This window comes from Solea senegalensis, linkage group LG5 (assembly GCF_019176455.1).
Source record: "Solea senegalensis isolate Sse05_10M linkage group LG5, IFAPA_SoseM_1, whole genome shotgun sequence".
Classification (NCBI taxonomy): Eukaryota; Metazoa; Chordata; class Actinopteri; order Pleuronectiformes; family Soleidae; genus Solea; species Solea senegalensis.
In genome coordinates this window covers 15,911,342-15,930,860 of record NC_058025.1, presented here as the reverse complement: position 1 = coordinate 15,930,860, position 19,519 = coordinate 15,911,342, and positions in this window count along the sequence as shown.

The following is a 19,519-nucleotide window of genomic DNA, read 5'->3' as shown; positions in this document are numbered from 1 at the left end:
AGGTCCGATCGTAACCAAACTTGTGGCGATCGATGATGGGCCCTTGCTGAAGATGCCTATGCAAAAACTGTTAAGTTTGTAAACATCGCCTCCTGGTGGGTGCAGAAAATCTAAAAAAAAAAGTTACTTTTACAATTTCGGGAATAACTTTTACAGAAATGATTGTATCAAACTCAAAATTGGTTAAAAGATTCTAAACACATGGTAGACTATGCATGCTCAATATGATGGCGTATCGTTACATGATGTTGCCATGGTAATGATGCAAAGTCGGATTTTAGCGTCAAAAAAACAAACTGCTACAACTTTGCGAATCCTAGTCCAATCTGAACCAAACTTGCTAGGATTGATGATAGTCCAGCCCTGAAGACGTCTATATGAAAATATTCACTTTCAAAAACCGCACCCCCTGGTGACGGAGACAATATGACCTCTGGTATTTGAAGGAATTAATCCTAGAGTTCTTGTGCGATCACCTTTAAACTTGGTGAGGTCACTGTGAACCAGTTGAGGAGCTTAAGTTATCAAAAGTTTTTTAAAATGTCTCATGGTGTACGAGATAGGGGGCGGCAAAGTGGGTGTAAATTCCTATTTTTCACAACAAAAAGCAAAACTCTTATAACTTTGCGATGGAAGATCCAATCCCAACCAAACTTCCTATGATTGATAATTGGTAGTTGCTGAAGGCGACTATATTGCCGAAAACAATACATTTTGAAAACAGCGCCTCCTGGTGGTGGTAGAAAATACTACAAAAAAAAAACTGTTACAACTTTGCCAATCCTGGTCCAATCTGAACCAACCTTGCTAGGATTGTTGATAGTCTGGCCCTGAACAAACCTATGTGAAAATATTTCAAGTCAAAATCAGCGCCCCCTGGTGAAAGTGGACGGGCCAAAAAACTGCTCCACCCCCTAAAACCTGTGGTCCTGAGGAGCACGTTTAATGTACATGCACAAAACTTGGTACACGCTTTCCTTAGGTCACGCCGGTCAAAAAAGTCAGCGTAGCCTATGCTCTAAAACGAACAGGAAAGCCGCCATCTTGGATTGAAAGTAAATGCTTTGCTGATTTTGGCCATTTTGCACCAATGATATTTGAACAGATTTGTCCTAGAACTTTCATGGGATCACCTTCAAACTTGGAGAGGTCACTTTGGACAAGTTGAGGATCCAAAGGTATCAAAATCTTTTCAATAGGTATTATGGCGTAAGAGTAAGGGGCCGGCAAAGGTGGTAAAAATTTTAATGTTTCGCCACAGGCAACAAAACTCTTATAACTTTGCGATAGAAGGTCACATCCCAACCAAATTACCTAGGGTTGATGATGGACCATTGCTGAAGAAGTCTGTGGAAAAACTGTACATTTTTAGCACAGCGCCTCCTTGTGGTAACAGAAAATCCAAAAATAAACATTTCGGTAATAACTTTTACAGAGTTAATCGTATCAAACTCAAAAATTGGGAAAACATTCAAAACACATGGTCGATTATGCGTGCTTTATATGATAACAAATCGTTCAACGGTGTTGCCACAGCAACACTGCAAAGTCAGATATTTGTGACAAAAAACAAACTATTACAACTTTACTAATCCGAGTCCGATCTGAACCAAACTTGCTCTGATTGATGATAATCTGGCCCTGAAGACGCCTATATGAAAATATTCTCTTTCAAAAACAGCGCCCCCTGGTGACAGCAGACACTATGACACCTGATATTTGAATGAACTAATCCTAGAGTTTTTATGCGATCACCTTGAAAGTTGGTGAGGTCATTGTGAACAAGTTGCCGAGCATAAGTTCCTGAAAGCTTTTTAAAATATCGCTCGGTGTACGAGATAGGGGGCGCCAAAGTTGGTGTTCATTCATATTTTTCACAACAAAAGGTGAAACTCTTACAACCCGTAAAACTTGTCCTCCTGAGGAGCACGTTGAATGTACATGCACAAACCTTGGTACTCACGCATTCCTTAGGTCCAGACGGTCAAAAAAGTCAGCGTAGCCGAAGCTCTAAAACGAACAGGAAAGCCGCCATCTTGGATTGAAAGTAAATTTTTTGCAGATTTTGGCCATTTCGCACCAATGGTATGTGAACGCACTTGTCATAGAGCTTTAAAGGGATCACCTTCAAACTGGTTGAGGTCACTGTGGACAAGTTGAGGATCTAAAGTTATTAAAAGTTTTTTAAAATGTTACATGGTTTTTGAGATAGGGGGCGCCAAATTTGGCGTTCATTCATATTTTTCACAACAAAAGGCTAAACTCCTACAACCCGTAAAACTTATCCTCCTGAGGAGCATGTTGAATGTACATGCACTAAACTTGGTACTCACGCGTTCCTTAGGTCCAGACGGTCAAAAAATTCAAAGCAGCTTATGCTCTAAAACGAACGGGAAAGCCGCCATCTTGGATTGAAAGTAAATTTTTTGCTGATTTTGGCCATTTCGCACCAATGGTATGTGAACGCACTTGTCATAGAGCTTTCATGGGATCACCTTCAAACTTGCTGAGGTCACTGTGGACAAGTTGAGGATCTAAAGTTCCTGAAAACTTTTTAATAAGTATCATGGCGTACGAGAAAGGGGGCGTCAAAGTTGGTGAAAATTTAAGATTTTCGCCACATGCAACAAAACTCTTATAACTTTGCGATAGAAGGTCCGATATTAACCAAACAAGTGACAATCGATGATGGGCCCTTGCTAAAGATGTCTATGCAAAAACTGTAAATTTTGAAAACATCGCCTCCTGGTGGTGGCAAACACTAGGAAGTCTGGTATTTCGCAACACACAACAAACTCTTATAACTTTGCGATTGAAGGTCAGATCTTACCCAAACTTGTGATGATAGATGATGGGCTTTTGCTAAAGATGCCTAAGCAAAAACTGTAAATTTTGGAAACAGCGCCACCTGGTGGTAACAGAAAGTACAAGTTCACAATTTCCCTTATAACTTTAACAAATTTCCTTGTATCAAACTCAAAATTTGGGAAAACATTCAAACCACATGGTAGATGATGCGTGCCTAATATGATAACAAATTGTTCAACAGTGTTGCAATGACAACACTGCAAAGTCAGATATTTGCGACAAAAAACCAACTGCTACCACTTTGCGAATGCTATTCCAATCCGAACCAAACTTGCTAGGATTGATGATAGTCAATCCCTGAAGATGCCTGTATGAAAATATTCACTTTCAAAAACAGTGCCCCCTGTTGACGGCAGACAATATGACGTCTGGTATTTCGCTACAACAACAAACTCTTATAACTTTGCGATGGAAGGTCAGATCTTAACCAAACTCGTGACGATCGATGATGGGATCTTGCTGAAGATACTTGTGCAAAAACTGTACATTTTGAAAACAGCGCCTTCTGGTGGTAACATAAAATACAAGTTCACAATTTCCCTTATAACTTTAACAAATTTCATTGTATCATACTCAAAATGAATGAAAACATGTAAAACACATGGTAGATGATGCTTGCTGAATATGATAAAAAATCGTTCAATGGTGTTGACATAAGAACACTGCACAGGATCCACTCTACTGAGTGGTTCGTCAGTGCAGTAACCTTTGTTCGCCACATGATGGAGGCATTTGCCTACAAATCTATCAAATCTAACATTTACAGTTTCTCATGCTGCTCTAATTGGGATTGTTGTATCCACTTGAAACTTGATACATGAGACCTCAGACCCGTCCGGAACATGTCTGTAAAGCAGTAATGCCAAAGTCAAATACACGTGGGGCCAAAATAAAAAAAATGGTACAGGTGGAGGGTTAAATATTTATTAAAACTTGCAATTACTGCACATATTGAACCAATACCAATACAAAAGCCTATATTGCTCTCAATCATTAAATTAATTTAAATTAAATTAAATTAAATTAAGCAAAATATAAATAAAATCAGTTGCAATATTTTCTTAAGGCTCTTTCAGTAACAAATTGAAAACATTTTTCCTTCTTCTTTTTAACAGGTAAACAGCAAAATGTTATTTTCCTTCAAAGCTCAATGGCAAGATAAATGCAAAAATGAAACAGCATGTTACAAAACAAATCAGTGTGCTGCTCTGATCCTCACCAATGTTTGTCTTTTATAATAAAATTAGAAGTTAATGCAAACTTGAAAAGTGCAAAACAGTTGCAAGTTTCATAGTGCCTTCTTAAGTTATATTCTTTCATAACGACACACTGTCTCCACACACAAGACACACAGGCTTTCCTTTTACTTCGGTGAACATTATTCTGCCTCCCACCTGTCTTGAAAACCCTGTTTTCACCGTCTACTTTTCTATTTGTCTATTTTGGGGAGAGGGAGATGAAAAATGACAGCAATGTTTAGTCCTCCACTGTGACTGTGATGCTGTTCATGAATGATGACACGGGATCGCACTCGCAGTGCATCTTGGGATTTGTAGTATTATGGTGCTGAGGGCACATAATAGTGCAAGCCGGTTTTAATAGTAATTCAAAATCATCCCGCTGGCAGACATAACTCATTCACGGGCCTTGATTCTGACATATGTGCTGTAAAGGATAACCTCCCTACAGGAAGTAGAACTCCCGAAACAGGAAGTCAAGTCTAACATTTTCCAATCTTCACAAAACTTGATATGTGAGTCAAAGGAACGTCCCTGAACACGTTTACGGACACACCTTTCACCAAACAGGAAGTCGGCCATTTTAAACAGGAAGTGCCATCTAACTTAGCACATGGACGCTGAAAATAGTCTAAGCTGAAAATTACTACTGCCGCAAGCGGTGAATGAACGGAAGATGAGCTAGACGTCTCGCACGGCGAGGTGGGCGCAGGGAGACCCGCGAGCCGTCAAGCTCGAACCCGTTGATTACCGCTTGCGGTACTAGTTATTATTATTCCTCCAAATGAATCGCGTTTTTGAGGCCTTTCCCATGCCCCAAAACTCACCAAATTTTGCAACCCCATCAGACCTGGTGTAAATTTACGTTTATTAGTGTTTCGGGGAATGTGCGTTAAAAAATGAAAGTGGGCGGGGCAAATAACTGCTCCACCCCCTAAAACTTGTGGGCCTGAGGAGCACGTTTAATGTACATGCATGAAATTTGATACACGCGTTCCTTAGGTCGGGACGGTCAAAAAAGTCAGCGTAGCCTATGCTCTAAAACGAACAGGAAAGCCGCCATCTTGGATTGAAAATTCATTTTTTGCCGATTTTGGCCATTTCGCACCATCGGTATTTGAACGAACTTGTCCTAGAGCTTACATGGGATCACATTCAAACTTGGTGAGGTCACTTTGGACAAGTTGAGGATCTAAAGTTGCTAAAAACTTTTTAATAAGTATCATGGCGTACGAGAAAGGGGCCGGCAAAGTTGGTGAAAATTTTTATTTTTCGCCACAGGCAACAAAACTCTTATAACTTTGCGATAGAAGGTCACTTCCCAACCAAATTACCTAGGGTTGATGATGGACCATTACTGAAGAAGTCTGTGGAAAAACTGTAATTTTTTAGCACAGCGCCTCCTTGTGGTAACAGAAAATACAACAAATACACAATTTCGGTAATAACTTTTACATAGTTGATTGTATCAAACTCAAAATTTGTGACAACGTTTAAAACACATGAAAGATGATGCGTGCTTATTATGATAACAAATGGTTCAACGGTGCTGCCATAGCAACACTGCAAAGTCAGATATTTGTGACAAAAAAACAAACTGCTACAACTTTGCGAATCTGAGTCCAATCTGAACCAAACTTGCTAGGATTGATGATAGTCCTGCCCCGAAGACACCTATATGAAAATATTCACTTTCAAAAACAGCGCCACCTTGTGACAGCAGACACTATGACACCTGACATTTGAATGAACTTGTCCTAGAGTTTTTGTGCGATCACCTTGAAAATTGGTGAGGTCACTGTGAACAAGTTGCCGAGCATAAGTTACTGAAAGCTTTTTAAAATGTCGCTCGGTGAACGAGATAGGGGGCGCCAAAGTTGGTGTTCATTCATATTTTTCACAACAAAAGGCAAAACTCTTACAACCCGTAAAACTTGTCCTCCTGAGGAGCACGTTGAATGTACATGCACAAAACTTGGTACTCACGCGTTCGTTAGGTCCAGACGGTCAAAAAAGTCAGCGTAGCCGAACCTCTAAAACGAACAGGAAAGCCGCCATTTTGGATTGAAAGTACATTTTTTGCAGATTTTGGCCATTTCGCACCAATGGTATGTGAACGCACTTGTCATAGAGCTTTAAAGGGATCACCTTCAAACTGGGTGAGGTCACTGTGAATAAGTTGAGGATCTAAAGTTATTAAAAGTTTTTTAAAATGTTACATGGTTTTTGAGATAGGGGGCGCCAAAGTTGGCGTTCATTCATATTTTTCACAACAAAAGGTAAAACTCTTATAACCCCTAAAACTTGTCCTCCTGAGGAGCACGTTGAATGTACATGCACTAAACTTGGTACTCACGCGTTCCTTAGGTCAGGACGGTCAAAAAATTCAAAGCAGCCTATGCTCTAAAACGAACGGGAAAGCCGCCATCTTGGATTGAAAGTACATTTTTGCAGATTTTGGCCATTTCGCACCAATGGTATGTGAACGCACTTGTCATAGAGCTTTCATGGGATCACCTTGAAACTTTGTGAGGTCACTGTGAACAAGTTGAGGATCCAAAGGTATCAAAATCTTTTCATTAAGTATCACGGCGAACAAGAAGAAGGTCAGGAAAGTTGGCGAAAATCACGATTCCTCGCAACACACAACAATCTCTTATAACTTTGCCATGGAAGGTCAGATATTAACCAAACAAGTGACAATCGATGATGGGCCCTTGCTAAAGATGTCTATGCAAAAACTGTAAATTTTGAAAACATCGCCTCCTGGTGGTGGCAAACACTAGGAAGTCTGGTATTTCGCAACACACAACAAACTCTTATAACTTTGCAATTGAAGGTCAGATCTTAACCAAACTTGTGATGATCGATGATGGGCTTTTGCTGAAGATGCCTATGCAAAAACTGTAAATTTTGGAAACAGCGCCACCTGGTGGTAACAGAAAGTACAAGTTCACAATTTCCCTTATAACTTTAACAAATTTCCTTGTATCAAACTCAAAATTTGGGAAAACATTCAAAACACATGGTAGATGATGCGTGCCTAATATGATAACAAATTAATCAACAGTGTTGCCATGACAACACTGCAAAGTCAGATATTTGCGACAAAAAACAAACTGCTACCACTTTGCGAATACTATTCCAATCTGAACCAAACTTGCTAGGATTGATGATATTCAATCCCTGAAGATGCCTATGTGAAAATATTCACTTTCAAAAACAGTGCCCCCTGTTGACGGCAGACAATATGACGTCTGGTATTTCGCTACAACAACAAACTCTTATAACTTTGCGATGGAAGGTCAGATCTTAACCAAACTCGTGACGATCGATGATGGGATATTGCTGAAGATGCTTATGCAAAAACTGTACATTTTGAAAACAGCGCCTTCTGGTGGTAACAGAAAATACAATTTCACAATTTCCCTTATAACTTTAACAAATGTCATTGTATCATACTCCAAATGAATGAAAACATGTAAAACACATGGTAGATGATGCTTGCTGAATATGATAACAAATCGTTCAACGGTTTTGCCTGGCAAAAATGCAAAGGATTCCCTCAACTGAGTGTTTTGTTCATGCAGTAACCATTGTTCGCCACATGATGGAGGCATTTGCCTACAAATCTATCAAATCTAACATTTACAGTTTCTCATGCTGCTCTAATTGGGATTGTTGTATCCACTTGAAACTTGATACATGAGACCTCAGACCCGTCCGGAACATGTCTGTAAAGCAGTAATGCCAAAGTCAAATACACGGGGGGCCAAAATAAAAAAAATGGTACAGGTGGAGGGTTAAATATTTATTAAAACTTGCAATTACTGCACATATTGAACCAATACCAATACAAAAGCCTATATTGCTCTCAATCATTAAATTAATTTAAATTAAATTAAATTAAATTAAATTAAGCAAAATATAAATAAAATCAGTTGCAATATTTTCTTAAGGCTCTTTCAGTAACAAATTGAAAACATTTTTCCTTCTTCTTTTTAACAGGTAAACAGCAAAATGTTATTTTCCTTCAAAGCTCAATGGCAAGATAAATGCAAAAATGAAACAGCATGTTACAAAACAAATCAGTGTGCTGCTCTGATCCTCACCAATGTTTGTCTTTTATAATAAAATTAGAAGTTAATGCAAACTTGAAAAGTGCAAAACAGTTGCAAGTTTCATAGTGCCTTCTTAAGTTATATTCTTTCATAACGACACACTGTCTCCACACACAAGACACACAGGCTTTCCTTTTACTTCGGTGAACATTATTCTGCCTCCCACCTGTCTTGAAAACCCTGTTTTCACCGTCTACTTTTCTATTTGTCTATTTGGGGGAGAGGGAGATGAAAAATGACAGCAATGTTTAGTCCTCCACTGTGACTGTGATGCTGTTCATGAATGATGACACGGGATCGCACTCGCAGTGCATCTTGGGATTTGTAGTATTATGGTGCTGAGGGCACATAATAGTGCAAGCCGGTTTTAATAGTAATTAAAAATCATCCCGCGGGCAGACATAACTCATTCACGGGCCTTGATTCTGACATATGTGCTGTAAAGGATAACCTCCCTACAGGAAGTAGAACTCCCGAAACAGGAAGTCAAGTCTAACATTTTCCAATCTTCACAAAACTTGATATGTGAGTCAAAGGAACGTCCCTGAACACGTTTACGGACACACCTTTCACCAAACAGGAAGTCGGCCATTTTAAACAGGAAGTGCCATCTAACTTAGCACATGGACGCTGAAAATAGTCTAAGCTGAAAATTACTACTGCCGCAAGCGGTGAATGAACGGAAGATGAGCTAGACGTCTCGCACGGCGAGGTGGGCGCAGGGAGACCCGCGAGCCGTCAAGCTCGAACCCGTTGATTACCGCTTGCGGTACTAGTTCTTCTTATTCTTATTATTATTATTCCTCCAAATGAATCGCGTTTTTGAGGCCTTTCCCATGCCCCAAAACTCACCAAATTTTGCAACCCCATCAGACCTGGTGTAAAATTACGTATATCAGTGTTTCAAGGAATGTGCGTCAAAAAATGGAAGAGGGCGGGGCTAAAAACTGACGCAAAAAACTTCTATTAGGTCATCTGCTCTCGGGTTTAACGTACATGAACGAAACTTGGCACACATGTTCATGAGGTGGGGACGGTCAAAAAAGTCGATGACAACTTCCCTGTGAATCCTACAGGAAGGCCGCCATCTTGGATTGCACTCCAAAACAGAGGCGATTTTGGCCATTTCGCACCATCGGTATTTGAACGAACTTGTCCTAGAGCTTACATGGGATCACGTTCAAACTTGGTGAGGTCACTGTGGACAAGTTGGGGATCTAACGATGCTTATGGTTAGTTGAAATGTCGCATGGCGTACGAGAAAAGGGCCGGCAAAGTTGGCGAAAATTTGTAATTTCTCGCTACACGCAACGAAACTCTTATAACTTTGTGATGGAAGGTCCGATCGTAACCAAACTTGTGGCGATCGATGATGGGCCCTTGCTGAAGATGCCTATGCAAAAACTGTTAAGTTTGTAAACATCGCCTCCTGGTGGTGGCAGAAAATCTAAAAAAAAAAGTTACTTTTACAATTTCGGGAATAACTTTTACAGAAATGATTGTATCAAACTCAAAATTGGTTAAAAGATTCTAAACACATGGTAGACTATGCGTGCTCAATATGATGGCGTATCGTTACATGATGTTGCCATGGTAATGATGCAAAGTCGGATTTTTGCGACAAAAAAACAAACTGCTACCACTTTGCGAATCCTTGTCCAATCTGAACCAAACTTGCCATGATTGATGATAGTCCGGCCCTGAAGACACCTATATGAAAATATTCACTTTCAAAAACAGCACCCCCTGGTGACGGAGACAATATGACCTCTGGTATTTGAATGAATTAATCCTAGAGTTCTTGTGCGATCACCTTTAAACTTGGTCAGGTCACTGTGAACCAGTTGAGGAACTTAAGTTATCAAAAGTTTTTTAAAATGTCTCATGGTGTACGAGATAGGGGGCGCCAAAGTGGGTGTAAATTCCTATTTTTCACAACAAAAAGCGAAACTCTTATAACTTTGTGATGGAAGATCCAATCCCAACCAAACTTCCTATGATTGATAATGGGTAGTTGCTGAAGGCGACTATATTGCCGAAAACAATAAATTTTGAAAACAGCGCCTCCTGGTGGTGGTAGAAAATACAAAAAAAAAAAAACTGTCACAACTTTGCCAATCCTGGTCCAATCTGAGCCAAACTTGCTAGGATTGTTGATAGTCTGGCCCTGAACAAACCTATGTGAAAATATTTCATGTCAAAATCAGCGCCCCCTGGTGAAAGTGGACGGGCCAAAAAACTGCTCCAACCCCTAAAACTTGTGGTCCTGAGGAGCACGTTTAATGTTCATGCACGAAACTTGGTACACGCCTTCCTTAGGTCGGGCCGGTCAAAAAAGTCAGCGTAGCCTATGCTCTAAAACGAACAGGAAAGCCGCCATCTTGGATTGAAAGTAAATGCTTTGCTGATTTTGGCCATTTCGCACCAATGATATTTGAACAGATTTGTCCTAGAACTTTCATGGGATCACCTTCAAACTTGGTGAGGTCACTTTGGACAAGTTGAGGATCCAAAGGTATCAAAATCTTTTCAATAGGTATTATGGCGTAAGAGTAAGGGGCGGGCAAAGTTGGTGAACATTTTAATGTTTCGCCACAGGCAACAAAACTCTTATAACTTTGCGATAGAAGGTCACATCCCAACCAAATTACCTAGGGTTGATGATGGACCATTGCTGAAGAAGTCTGTGAAAAAAACGTAAATTTTGAGCACAGTGCCTCCTTGTGGTAACAAAATATACAAAAAAAAACAATTTCGGTTATAACTTTTACAGAGTTAATCGTATCAAACTCAAAAATTGGGAAAACATTTAAAACACATGTTCGATGATGCGTGCTTAATATGATAACAAATCGTTCAACGGTGTTGCCACAGCAACACTGCAAAGTCAGATATTTGTGACAAAAAACAAACTGCTACAACTTTACGAATCCGAGTCCGATCTGAACCAAACTTGCTTGGATTGATGATAGTCCAGACCTGAAGACGCCTATATGAAAATATTCACTTTCAAAAACAGCGCCCCCTGGTGACAGCAGACACTATGACGCCTGGTATTTGAATGAACTAGTCCTACAGCTTTTGTGCGATCACCTTTAAACTTTGTGAGGTCACTGTGGACAAGTTGAGGATCTAAAGTTATTAAAAGTTTTTCAAAATGTCGCATGGTTTTCGAGATAGGGGGCGCCAAAGTTGGCGTTCATTCATATTTCTCACAACAAAAGGCAAAACTCTTACAACCCGTAAAACTTGTCCTCCTGAGGATCACGTTGAATGTACATGCATGAAACTTGGTACTCACGCGTTCCTTAGGTCCAGACGGTCAAAAAAGTCAGCGTAGCCGAAGCTCTAAAGCGAACAGGAAAGCCGCCATCTTGGATTGAAAGTAAATTTTTGGGAGATTTTGGCCATTTCGCACCAATGGTATGTGAACTAACTTGTCATAGAGCTTTTGTGCGATCACCTTTAAACTTTGTGAGGTCACTGTGGACAAGTTGAGGATCTAAAGTTATTAAAAGTTTTTCAAAATGTCCCATGGTTTTCGAGATAGGGGGCGCCAAAGTTGGCGTTCATTCATATTTCTCACAACAAAAGGCAAAACTCTTACAACCCGTAAAACTTGTCCTCCTGAGGAGCACGTTTAATGTACATGCACTAAACTTGGTACTCACGCGTTCCTTAGGTCGGGACGGTCAAAAAATTCAAAGCAGCCTAAGCTCTGAAACGAACAGGAAAGCCGCCATCTTGGATTGAAAGTACATTTTTAGCAGATTTTGGCCATTTCGCACCAATGGTATGTGAACGCACTTGTCAAAGAGCTTTAATGGGATCACCTTCAAACTTTGTGAGGTCACTGTGGACAAGTTGAGGATCCAAAGGTATCAAAATCTTTTCATTAAGTATCACGGCGAACAAGAAGAAGGTCAGGAAAGTTGGCGAAAATCACGATTCCTCGCAACACACAACAATCTCTTATAACTTTGCCATGGAAGGTCAGATATTAACTAAACAAGTGACAATCGATGATGGGCCCTGGCTAAAGATGTCTATGCAAAAACTGTACATTTTGAAAACATCGCCCCCTGTTGACGGCAGACAATATGACGTCTGGTATTTCGCTACAACAACAAACTCTTATAACTTTGCGATGAAAGGTTAGATCTTAACCAAACTAGTGACGATCGATGATGGGATCTTGCTGAAGATGCTTATGCAAAAACTGTACATTTTAAAAACAGCGCCTTCTGGTGGTAACAGAAAATACAATTTCACAATTTCCCTTATAACTTTAACAAATTTCATTGTATCATACTCAAAATGAATGAAAACATGTAAAACACATGGTAGATGATGCTTGCTGAATATGATAACAAATCGTTCAACGGTGTTGACATAAGAACACTGCACAGGACCCACTCTACTGAGTGGTTTGTCAGTGCAGTAACCTTTGTTCGCCACATGATGGAGGCATTTGCCTACAAATCTATCAAATCTAACATTTACAGTTTCTCATGCTGCTCTGAAAGGGAAAGATGGGGCAAAAGGTACTGCAAGAGGGGCCAAGGAAAAAAAAAAACAGGGAAAATGGGAAGAGAGAAAAAGTAACAGAGGGAAAAAAGAGAAAATGCACCCTAAATTCTTATACCATCAGATGTTCTATCACAAAAATAACTAGTTATTTCTAAAATTCAGCTTCAATTCTGATACCATCAGTTGTTTTTCACAAAAATAACAACTTATAGATGAAATCACACTGTTAGACCTCAGACCCGCCCTGAACATGTCTGTAAAGGATGACCTCCTTACAGGAAGTACAACTCCCGAAACAGGAAGTAAAGTCTGACATTCTCCGATCCACACGAAACTTGTTATGTAAGTCAAGGTACCTTCCCTAAACACGTTTACGGACACGCCTTTCACCCAACAGGAAGACGGCCATTTTAAAAGGACACGCCTGACATTGCGCGGGGATGCAGCTGAAAATAACCTGTACCACAAGCGGTGAATGAACGGAAGATGAGGAAGAGGACTCGCGCTGCGACGTGGACGCACAGGGACTCGCGAGCCGTCAAGCTCGAACCCGTCAATTACCGCTTGCGGTACTAGTTAGGGTTCGAGCAACTTGGTTGCGCAAGAACCCTATTATAATCGCTAAGATTATTCTTATTCTTATTATTATTATTCCTCCAAATGAATCGCGTTTTTGAGGCCTTTCCCATGCCCCAAAACTCACCAAATTTTGCAACCCCATCAGACCTGGTGTAAAATTACGTATATCAATGTTTCAAGGAATGTGCGTCAAAAAATGGAAGAGGGCGGGGCTAAAAACTGACGCAAAAAACTTCTATTAGGTCATCTGCTCTCTGGTTTAACGTACATGAACGAAACTTGGCACACATGTTCATGAGGTGGGGACGGTCAAAAAAGTCGATGACAACTTCCCTGTGAATCCTACAGGAAGGACGCCATCTTGGATTGCACGCCAAAACAGAGGCGATTTTGGCCATTTCGCACCATCGGTATTTGAACGAACTTGTCCCAGAGCTTACATGGAATCACGTTCAAACTTGGTGAGGTCACTGTGGACAAGTTGAGGATCTAAAGTTCCTGAAAACTTTTTAATAAGTATCATGGCGTACGAGAAAGGGGGCGTCAAAGTTGGTGAAAATTTAAGATTTTCGCCACACGCAACAAAACTCTTATAACTTTGCGATAGAAGGTCCGATCTTAACCAAACTTGTGGCGATTGATGATGGGCCCTTGCTGAAGAGGCCTATGCAAAAACTGTCAAGTTTGTAAACATCGCCTCCTGGTGGTGGCAGAAAATTAAAAAAAAAAGTTACTTTTACAATTTCGGGAATAACTTTTACAGAGATTATCGTATCAAACTCAAAATTGGTAAAAATCACCCAAAACACAAGGTAGATGATGCATGCTCAATATGATGGCGTAGAGTTACATGATGTTGCCATGGTAATGATGCAAAGTCGGATTTTTGCGACAAAAAAACAAACTGCTACAACTTTGCGAATCCTAGTCCAATCTGAACCAAACTTGCTAGGATTGATGATAGTCCAGCCCTGAAGACGTCTATATGAAAATATTCACTTTCAAAAACAGCACCCCCTGGTGACGGAGACAATATGACCTCTGGTATTTGAAGGAATTAATCCTAGAGTTCTTGTGCGATCACCTTTAAACTCGGTGAGGTCACTGTGAACCAGTTGAGGAGCTTAAGTTATCAAAAGTTTTTTAAAATGTCTCATGGTGTACGAGATAGGGGGCGCCAAAGTGGGTGTAAATTCCTATTTTTCACAACAAAAAGCAAAACTCTTATAACTTTGCGATGGAAGATCCAATCCCAACCAAACTTCCTATGATTGATAATGGGTAGTTGCTGAAGGCGACTATATTGCCGAAAACAATACATTTTGAAAACAGCGCCTCCTGGTGGTGGTAGAAAATACTACAAAAAAAAAACTGTTACAACTTTGCCAATCCTGGTCCAATCTGAACCAAACTTGCTAGGATTGTTGATAGTCTGGCCCTGAACAAACCTATGTGAAAATATTTCAAGTCAAAATCAGCGCCCCCTGGTGAAAGTGGACGGGCCAAAAAACTGCTCCACCCCCTAAAACCTGTGGTCCTGAGGAGCACGTTTAATGTACATGCACAAAACTTGGTACACGCGTTCCTTAGGTCACGCCGGTCAAAAAAGTCAGCGTAGCCTATGCTCTAAAACGAACAGGAAAGCCGCCATCTTGGATTGAAAGTAAATGCTTTGCTGATTTTGGCCATTTTGCACCAATGATATTTGAACAGATTTGTCCTAGAACTTTCATGGGATCACCTTCAAACTTGGTGAGGTCACTTTGGACAAGTTGAGGATCCAAAGGTATCAAAATCTTTTCAATAGGTATTATGGCGTAAGAGTAAGGGGCCGGCAAAGTTGGTGAAAATTTTAATGTTTCGCCACAGGCAACAAAACTCTTATAACTTTGCGATAGAAGGTCACATCCCAACCAAATTACCTAGGGTTGATGATGGACCATTGCTGAAGAAGTCTGTGGAAAAACTGTACATTTTTAGCACAGCGCCTCCTTGTGGTAACAGAAAATCCAAAAAAATAAACATTTCGGTAATAACTTTTACAGAGTTAATCGTATCAAACTCAAAAATTGGGAAAACATTCAAAACACATGGTCGATTATGCGTGCTTTATATGATAACAAATCGTTCAACGGTGTTGCCACAGCAACACTGCAAAGTCAGATATTTGTGACAAAAACAAACTATTACAACTTTACGAATCCGAGTCCGATCTGAACCAAACTTGCTCTGATTGATGATAATCTGGCCCTGAAGACGCCTATATGAAAATATTCTCTTTCAAAAACAGCCCCCCCTGGTGACAGCAGACACTATGACACCTGATATTTGAATGAACTAATCCTAGAGTTTTTATGCGATCACCTTGAAAGTTGGTGAGGTCACTGTGAACAAGTTGCCGAGCATAAGTTCCTGAAAGCTTTTTAAAATATCGCTCGGTGTACGAGATAGGGGGCGCCAAAGTTGGTGTTCATTCATATTTTTCACAACAAAAGGTGAAACTCTTACAACCCGTAAAACTTGTCCTCCTGAGGAGCACGTTGAATGTACATGCACAAAACTTGGTACTCACGCGTTCCTTAGGTCCAGACGGTCAAAAAAGTCAGCGTAGCCGAAGCTCTAAAACGAACAGGAAAGCCGCCATCTTGGATTGAAAGTACATTTTTTGCAGATTTTGGCCATTTCGCACCAATGGTATGTGAACGCACTTGTCATAGAGCTTTAATGGGATCACCTTCAAACTTGCTGAGGTCACTGTGGACAAGTTGAGGATCTAAAGTTCCTGAAAACTTTTTAATAAGTATCATGGCGTACGAGAAAGGGGGCGTAAAAGTTGGTGAAAATTTAAGATTTTCGCCACATGCAACAAAACTCTTATAACTTTGCGATAGAAGGTCCGATATTAACCAAACAAGTGACAATCGATGATGGGCCCTTGCTAAAGATGTCTATGCAAAAACTGTAAATTTTGAAAACATCGCCTCCTGGTGGTGGCAAACACTAGGAAGTCTGGTATTTCGCAACACACAACAAACTCTTATAACTTTGCGATTGATGGTCAGATCTTAACCAAACTTGTGATGATCGATGATGGGCTTTTGCTAAAGATGCCTATGCAAAAACTGTAAATTTTGGAAACAGCGCCACCTGGTGGTAACAGAAAGTACAAGTTCACAATTTCCCTTATAACTTTAACAAATTTCCTTGTATCAAACTCAAAATTTGGGAAAACATTCAAAACACATGGTAGATGATGCGTGCCTAATATGATAACAAATTGTTCAACAGTGTTGCAATGACAACACTGCAAAGTCAGATATTTGCGACAAAAAACAAACTGCTACCACTTTGCGAATGCTATTCCAATCCGAACCAAACTTGCTAGGATTGATGATAGTCAATCCCTGAAGATGCCTGTATGAAAATATTCACTTTCAAAAACAGTGCCCCCTGTTGACGGCAGACAATATGACGTCTGGTATTTCGCTACAACAACAAACTCTTATAACTTTGCGATAGAAGGTCAGATCTTAACCAAACTCGTGACGATAGATGATGGGATCTTGCTGAAGATGCTTGTGCAAAAACTGTACATTTTGAAAACAGCGCCTTCTGGTGGTAACATAAAATACAAGTTCACAATTTCCCTTATAACTTTAACAAATTTCATTGTATCATACTCAAAATGAATGAAAACATGTAAAACACATGGTAGATGATGCTTGCTGAATATGATAACAAATCGTTCAACGGTGTTGACATAAGAACACTGCACAGGATCTACTCTACTGAGTGGTTCGTCAGTGCAGTAACCTTTGTTCGCCACATGATGGAGGCATTTGCCTACAAATCTCTCAAATCTAACATTTACAGTTTCTCATGCTGCTCTGAAAGGGAAAGATGGGGCAAAAGGTACTGCAAGAGGGGCCAAGGAAAAAAAAAAACAGGGAAAATGGGAAGAGCGAAAAAGTAACAGAGGGAAAAAAGAGAAAATGCACCCTAAATTCTTATACCATCAGATGTTCTATCACAAAAATAACTAGTTATTTCTAAAATTCAGCTTCAATTCTGATACCATCAGTTGTTTTTCACAAAAATAACAACTTATAGACAAAATCACACTGTTAGACCTCAGACCTCAGACCGGCCCTGAACATGTCTGTAAAGGATGACCTCCTTACAGGAAGTACAACTCCCGAAACAGGAAGTAATGTCTGACATTCTCCGATCCACACGAAACTTATTATGTAAGTCAAGGTACCTTCCCTAAACATGTTTACGGACACGCCTTTCACCCAACAGGAAGACGGCCATTTTAAACGGACACGCCTGACATTGCGCGGGGATGCAGCTGAAAATAACCAGTACCACAAGCAGTGAATGAACGGAAGATGAGGAAGAGGACTCGCGCTGCAACGTGGACGCACAGGGACTCGCGAGCCGTCAAGCTCGAACCCGTTGATTACCGCTTGCGGTACTAGTTAGGGTTCGAGCAACTTGGTTGCAAGAACCCTATTGTAATCGTAAGAGTTATTAGGGTTCGAGCAACAAGGTTGCAAGAACCCTATTGAAACTGTGAAGATTATTAGGGTTCGAGCAACAAGGTTGCAAGAACCCTATTGTAATCGTAAGAGTTATTCTTCTTATTCTTCCGCCTTCCAAATAAATCGCGTTTTTGAGGCCCTGAACATGCCCCAAAACTCACCATTCTTTGCAAGTGCATCAGACCTGGTGTAAATTTACGTTTATTAATGTTTCGGGGAATGTGCGTTAAAAAATGAAAGTGGGCGGGGCAAATAACTGCTCCACCCCCTAAAACTTGTGGGCCTGAGGAGCACGTTTAATGTACATGCACGAAACTTGGTACACGCGTTCCTTAGGTCGGGATGGTCAAAAAAGTCAGCGTAGCCTATGCTCTAAAACGAACAGGAAAGCCGCCATCTTGGATTGAAAATTCATTTTTTGCCGATTTTGGCCATATCGCACCATCGGTATTTGAACGAACTTGTCCTAGAGCTTACATGGGATCACGTTCAAACTTGGTGAGGTCACTTTGGACAAGTTGAGGATCTAAAGTTGTTAAAAAATTTTTAATAAGTATCATGGTGTACGAGAAAGGGGCCGGCAAAGTTGGTGAAAATTTTTATTTTTCGCCACAGGCAACAAAACTCTTATAACTTTGCGATAGAAGGTCACTTCCCAACCAAATTACCTAGGGTTGATGATGGACCATTGCTGAAGAAGTCTGTGGAAAAACTGTACATTTTTAGCACAGCGCCTCCTTGTGGTAACAGAAAATACAACAAATACACAATTTCGGTAATAACTTTTACATATTTAATCGTATCAAACTCAAAATTTGTGACAACATTTAAAACACATGAAAGATGATGCGTGCTTATTATGATAACAAATGGCGCAACGGTGTTGCCATAGCAACACTGCAAAGTCAGATATTTTGTGACAAAAAAACAAACTGCTACAACTTTGCGAAACTGAGTCCAATCTGAACCAAACTTGCTAGGATTGATGATAGTCTGGCCCTGAAGACACCTATTTGAAAATATTCACTTTCAAAAACAGCGCCCCCTTGTGACAGCAGCCACTATGACACCTGATATTTGAATGAACTTGTCCTAGAGTTTTTGTGCGATCACCTTGAAAATTAGTGAGGTCACTGTGAACAAGTTGCCGAGCATAAGTTACTGAAAGCTTTTTAAAATGTCGCTCGGTGAACGAGATAGGGGGCGCCAAAGTTGGTGTTCATTCATATTTTTCACAACAAAAGGCAAAACTCTTACAACCCGTAAAACTTGTCCTCCTGAGGAGCACGTTGAATGTACATGCACGAAACTTGGTACTCACGCGTTCGTTAGGTCCAGACGGTCAAAAAAGTCAGCGTAGCCGAACCTCTAAAACGAACAGGAAAGCCGCCATTTTGGATTGAAAGTACATTTTTCGCAGATTTTGGCCATTTCGCACCAATGGTATGTGAACGCACTTGTCATAGAGCTTTAATTCGATCACCTTCAAACTGGTTGAGGTCACTGTGAATAAGTTGAGGATCTAAAGTTATTAAAAGTTTTTTTAAATGTCACATGGTTTTTGAGATAGGGGGCGCCAAAGTTGGCGTTCATTCATATTTTTCACAACAAAAGGCGAAACTCTTACAACCCGTAAAAC